The sequence below is a fragment of the Globicephala melas genome, chromosome 4 (genome assembly GCF_963455315.2).
Source record: "Globicephala melas chromosome 4, mGloMel1.2, whole genome shotgun sequence".
Lineage (NCBI taxonomy): Eukaryota > Metazoa > Chordata > Mammalia > Artiodactyla > Delphinidae > Globicephala > Globicephala melas.
In genome coordinates this window covers 24,255,898-24,262,045 of record NC_083317.1, presented here as the reverse complement: position 1 = coordinate 24,262,045, position 6,148 = coordinate 24,255,898, and the positions used below count along the sequence as shown (strand labels likewise).

At 34.9% G+C, this 6,148-nt stretch overlaps 1 pseudogene; it reads left to right on the top strand.

Moving 5' to 3' along the window:
- The first annotated feature begins 3,745 nt into the window (after positions 1-3,745).
- On the top strand, positions 3,746-4,598 carry LOC115864278 (magnesium transporter NIPA2 pseudogene; annotated as a pseudogene).
- The last annotated feature ends 1,550 nt before the right edge of the window (positions 4,599-6,148 follow it).

Genomic DNA, 6,148 nt, shown 5'->3' with positions numbered 1-6,148 from the left:
TAAATATATACTAAATCACTGATTATTTTTCAGAGCTCTAAAGATTGCTAAAATGTTAAATCTCTAATATCCAACTATAAATTAAATTAGGTGATATGTAGCCTCATTAAAATGGACCATATATACATATATATATATATATATATAATCTGTTTGATTTTATTAGGATCCTAATTTTTAATGATGCTATTGACTTTTAATAAATGAATTTTTATCTGAATAATATTCAAATCAAATGGTATGCTAATACATATAGGCTTCATAGAGTATTAAGACACATAGCCTGATTCATCAACCAAAATTTTATTCAGGATCTAAAAATCAGGGCTTCCCTGGTGGTGCAGTGGTTGAGAGTCCGCCTGCCGATGCAGGGGACACGGATTCGTGCCCCGGTCCGGGAAGATCCCACATGCCGCGGAGCGGCTGGGCCCGTGAGCCATGGCCGCTGAGCCTGGGCGTCCGGAGCCTGTGCTCTGCAACAGGAGAGGCCACAACAGTGAGAGGCCCGTGTACCGCAAAAAAAAAAAAAAAAAAAAAAAATCAATGGCAGGCTTAATGCTTTTTAAAATAGATAGCACTGTTTTAATTAAAAATGTCAGCAATGTAATTACTCCTTAAGCAAAAGGCCACAGAGAGGAAAATTGGATGATACTTAAATTAAGCATATGAGAAAATTAATTTGCATTAAAAAATAGCAATTAAACATTTCCATGGCATTATAAGTGATCATACTTTCAAGTTTTTCACTCCTGTGCAAAGTAGAAATTATTGAATTTATTTCAAAGGAAAACTGAAAATCTCTAGAAATATAGAATATAGCACTAGTTGCCATATCCAAAAAAGCATGCTATCTTAAAATATTTCTAGGGTATTTCAGATTGTACTTGACCCTTTAGGTCTTCCGCTTCTTAATTCCTGAAATAAATTATTCAGACTAAAGTTTTAAGTCCCCTTCAAGATCTAAAATGCTGAGATTTCTGTATAATTTTTGTGGTTTCTTAGATAATTGCCAAAATATGTACTGCTCTTTTATCTGAGCAGACTGGCCATTTAAAGTTTACTTAGCAGGAAGAAACAGTTATTTTCCTCCTAAATTCTATTACACTCTGTAGACAGATTCTTTATTCTCAGTATCTTTCTTTCATAATTTATAAAAAGAGAAACTCAACAAAGGTAATTTATTCACTTATTTATCCGTAGGTAAAATCTCCATTTACATTCCTGACAGAAAATCCTCAAAGGTGGAGTATTGGATTCATTTGATTGAAAGATACATTCGTTTGTCAAGCATAATTGTTGCATTATAATTTTTATAAATACAGGTAGTCTTACCACTTAGATACATTCTGAAATAGGTCACTTGACTAACTAGGAATGATTTCCGCTTTGTCTTTGAATGCTTACTTTGTTTCTCTTTTCCTTTGAAAGTCACTGCTGTAAGTGATAGATGGATGATGCATATGGTCCATCTACATCATTTCACTGATCATAGCCACAATCACCTTTTCTTCCCCTTCATCTGGTCCTGATTTCATACTACAAGGAAGAGAGTAACAATGTCTGTTTTCCATTTATTTACTTATTATGTCTTTCTCTTTCTCTCTGAAACCTTATTTTGTTCCACTGCTTCTAGAGAAAAAGCTAAACTAAATGTTCATGTGCCTTTTGTGTATATTTTACTAAAGCCTTTATAAAGAATTACATTGTAAAATATTAAAATAATGAAATAAAGCTTTTCTCCATAGGTATGAAATATTCCTACACATTTAATGAGATCTGACTGAAACCATTACATTTTGACTCTGGGAGAGCAAAGTTTAAATGCCACTAATAACTTAGGTATTCTTTTCTTGTTTTCATACTTCAACACATTTCCTGGTTGTAGCATCTCTAAATTTTCTACTCTTTCAAATCAATTTAATTAACCTCATTAAAAGCCTTTTTTCTTTTAAAAAACTTTTCATTTTTCTAAGTATTTATGAGACAAGATTATTTTAAAATTAGTTTTTCTTACAATGAATGTTCTCAGACAATATTATTGTACTATAATGTTTCCTCTTGGAAGCAAATGAATCAAAATTCTGTGGGACACAGTGATGACTGATGATGTCTTGTTAATATAAGAATGTTCCTATATTTTATTCCTTTCCATGGAAGCACAGTTTGTGGATTTTCTGATTTAATCATCATCAGTGATTAAATCTATCTTGAAAGAAATGCAAGTGTAATTTTTTTCCTCAAATTATTCAATGTTGAAATACTTTTAAATTTCAATTCTTTCGGTATTCACTTTTAAGGATCTAACTTAATTTCTTTGATTTTTTTCTCCCCCTGGAAGAGAAAGATCTGAGTGTTGAAATGTATATTTATTCTTGTTCCTTTGTTTTGGATCATGTTGAATGTGAATGTCTGAAGAATCTCGTGGTGGGGCCAATAAATGTATGGCTGACAGAGAAATGTATGTCTGGAACTGACAGAAGTGGTTTGAAATAAATTTTAGATTTGACAATTACAAGAATACAAGCAATACATGAAATCAGGCAATTAGGAGTGGATGTGTAGTGTGTTCATAGAGAAGTTGAGGAGGTACAGTTTGGTAATGGGATTCTGGGAAGAGCCAATAATGAGAGGACAGTCAAAGAAAGGAGATTAAATGAAGACACTTGAGAAACAATGTTCAGAAAAACTGGAGTGAAAACCTTGATGTCATAAATAAAAAGAAAGGAGAGAGAGAATCACAATATAAAAGACATGCCAGTGATATAGAACACTCCAGAGAGATTAAACAAGAATTAACATGTGTCCATTTGATTAAGCAATCAGTGGGTTTATGGGGTCACATTTATGAGTCATTCAGTGGAATGGTAAAAATGGATGCTTAAATGCAGTACGTGAAAAAAGCTGATGAAATGAAGATTTAAATCATGGTTTGGATAGCCTCCATTGGAGAGACTGGAAAACTGAACATAGGCAAGGAAACAGCAGAGTAATTATTGAAGGAAGGAAGGTTATACTACTGAGTTTTTTTGTTTTGTTTTGTTTTTTCAGTCTCATGGCATCTATATTTTATCTGTTCAGGAGGAAGCAAAACCCCTGACAGACAAAAGGTGGGTGGGAAGAGGAGTTGCTTGTTTGGGTAAAGAAGCATGTAAGATGAGTAGGTCAAAGTTTTGACATAGTTACCTTGAGTAAAATTATGACTTAAAATCAATACAGGAAATCGATATTTAGCAAGAATGCATAAATGAAGCTATGTATCAGACTCATGTGTAGATGCTGATCTGACAAATTTGTCTGTGTCAAAATCTACTTGCATACTAAATTTTACAGCTCTTTAAATAAAGTGTAATGGTCAGCTGTGCCCAGAGCCTCCTCAGTGGTGGTACTTGGGTCCTGGTGGCAACTGTAGCCCAAGACCATACTGATGAGGTACCATTTTAGCATTCACTCAGGGAGGAGGTGGTACATATGGCTGGCTGTAGTCTCAACATCTGCACCTGGCATTGGATGACCAGTATGAGGATGGGAGAACCTATGGCTCTTTGACTACAGAAGACCTGATATTTATTCCAATTCAGAGTATCCATGTATGTCTTAAAGAATGGTTGCAGCAAGCTAGACTGATATCAATAGGAGCTGGGCAGTGAGATTTGAAGCCCAAGAAGGATTCACCATCCCATCACTGGCTTAAACATTGAGGCAGTCACATGACATGGCATGTAGGTGGCCTCTAGATATTGTACAGATGGCCAACTTAGCTACTTATATTTACAAAAGCTGTATTAGTGATTATTTTAGAAGTTCCTCGGATCACAGTAAGTGCTATTTTTCTTCATACTTTCTAAACAAAAGATTAAATCTTCATGGGAAAACTGAGTACTCCTTAAGCTGCCTGGGATCTTCAGTTACTTCATTCATGCTTCAAAAAAGAGAGAACAGAGACTTTAATACAATGTCTCACAAATTAATTGATTTGGGTTTGGTATTTTTTGAAGAATTTATCATCATTGTGCTCTTGATATTAACCTTTGCGGTAGGATCTTGCTCTAGACACAGCAACATCTGTAAAACAATATGCTCTTTAATTGGAGCATTTTCAGTATCCTATTTTAAAGGCCTGGGCATTATTATTAAATAACTTTTTTGTGGGAAAGTCTGTACTGGACATCCCCTGGATTGGCTTCTTCTGCTAAGCTTTATAGTCTGTGTAATGCACATAGATTAATTAATTATCTAAATAGGGCCCTGGATATATTCAACACTTCTATAGTGATTCTATTATATTAGGTATTCTTTACAACATTAATTTTAACTAGTTCAGCTCTTATTTTTGAGGAGTGACAAGATATGCCTGTTGATAGTACTTTGAGTGTCTACAACTTTGTGGGAAAAATGTTTAATACTTTTGTGCCTTTAAAGATGTTAGTTTTCATCTACTATGTCAGGCTATGTCTTTTCAAAGAGATGAAAAAGTAATGAATGACAATCTCTTAAATATATATGCAATTCTTAATAATAATGAAGAAAACTTAACTGGTGTCATTGAACAGCAAACTGGAGAAAATCCCTAGAGAAATGGAAATCTGATAGTTTTATGAGGAAAAATATTTAAAAGGCTAATTTGTAATTCTGCTAGTAAATGAATTTGAATATCAAATGTGTCTGAAAAAGGATTTTCCTGTGTTAAGCAGAATTTTAAGATGTCCCCCATGACCTTTACCTCTAGGTGTCAGTCCCATGATTACGTTATATTACATGGAAAAAAAGATGTTGCAGATGTAGGTAAGATTACAGAGGAGTTGACCATAAAAAAGAGAAATTATTCAGGTGGTGCTAATCTAATCACATAGCCCTTTAAAAGAAGAGAGTTTTCTCACTATTGACAGATGAGGTCAGAGGGATTCAAAGCACATGAAAGATTGACCGAGCAAATGCTGGTTTGAAAATGGAGGGAGCATATGAAAAGGAATGAACGTGACATCTAGAAACAGAAAGCAGTTCCTGGCTGACAGCCAGAAAGGGAACAGGGACTTCACTCCTACAATGACAAGAAACTGAATTCAGCCAACAACCTGAATCTGGAATAAAATAAGTCTGGAATAAAATTCTTCCCCCGAGCCTCCAGGTAAGAACTTAGCATCTTGACTTAACATCTTGACTTTGGCCCTATGAGAAACTAAGCAGAGACCCAGTTGACCCTGCCTGTACTTCTCATCTATAAAAATTGTGAGTTAATAAAAGATGCTGTTTCAAGCCACTACATTTATGGTAATTTGTTAGCGAAAGAAAACTAAACAGTCCTCAAATAAAATTCTCTAAAGGAAATCATCTTCAGGTTTCCCAATTTAAAACAAGAGCAATTACCTCTCTTATAACTATGGCACAGTAGGTCACAAACATGACCTCAGTGCATGGTTGGTTTCTATTTCTATTCGCATTCTATTACTCTAGAGATATTTTAAATGTTGACTCCTTCACCAAGAACTAAGTGAACTAATAGCAATTTTAAGAATAAACAAACAAATACTTTACCTCCTCACTGGTGAAATAAAACTTATAAAAGTTTGAAATATACTATTAGGCTAAAGCCTCTTCACTGATGAACTTGCATTTTATTTGGTATTGAAACTTTGGGGGGGAAAAGGCTATCCACTGCTGTTTGTGATAGACTATATTATTTGCCCCAAATTATGCCTGTTCTATCCAATTCAATCACAGCTTCCTCGTGAGTTCATTATTCTTTCACATACCTCATTGACTAAACATGAGACTTACTTTGGCAGATGGAAAGAAGACAGAAGTAAAAGTGGGTCAGGTTGTGAAATAAAGCTGTAAGAGACATGGCCAGTTTCACTTAGTCCTTTTGGAGTTTTTGCTACTGCCATGAAAAAGTAGGCCCCAGGTTAATGTGGCAATTTCAGCCTGGATTCCACTTTCAGCCACGGTCCCACAATGAAGATAACATGGAGGTGACTTGGACTCAATTCAAAGTCTGGAGCCCAGCCCAGCACAGATGTATCCAGCTGACCCCAGATGAGATGGGCTTAATCTGAACCAACATGCATACCTCTAAGTATGAAATAAATTCTTGTCTTCTAGCTACTGATATTTTGGGAGTTTTTATAATGCAGCATTATCTCAAGAAAAA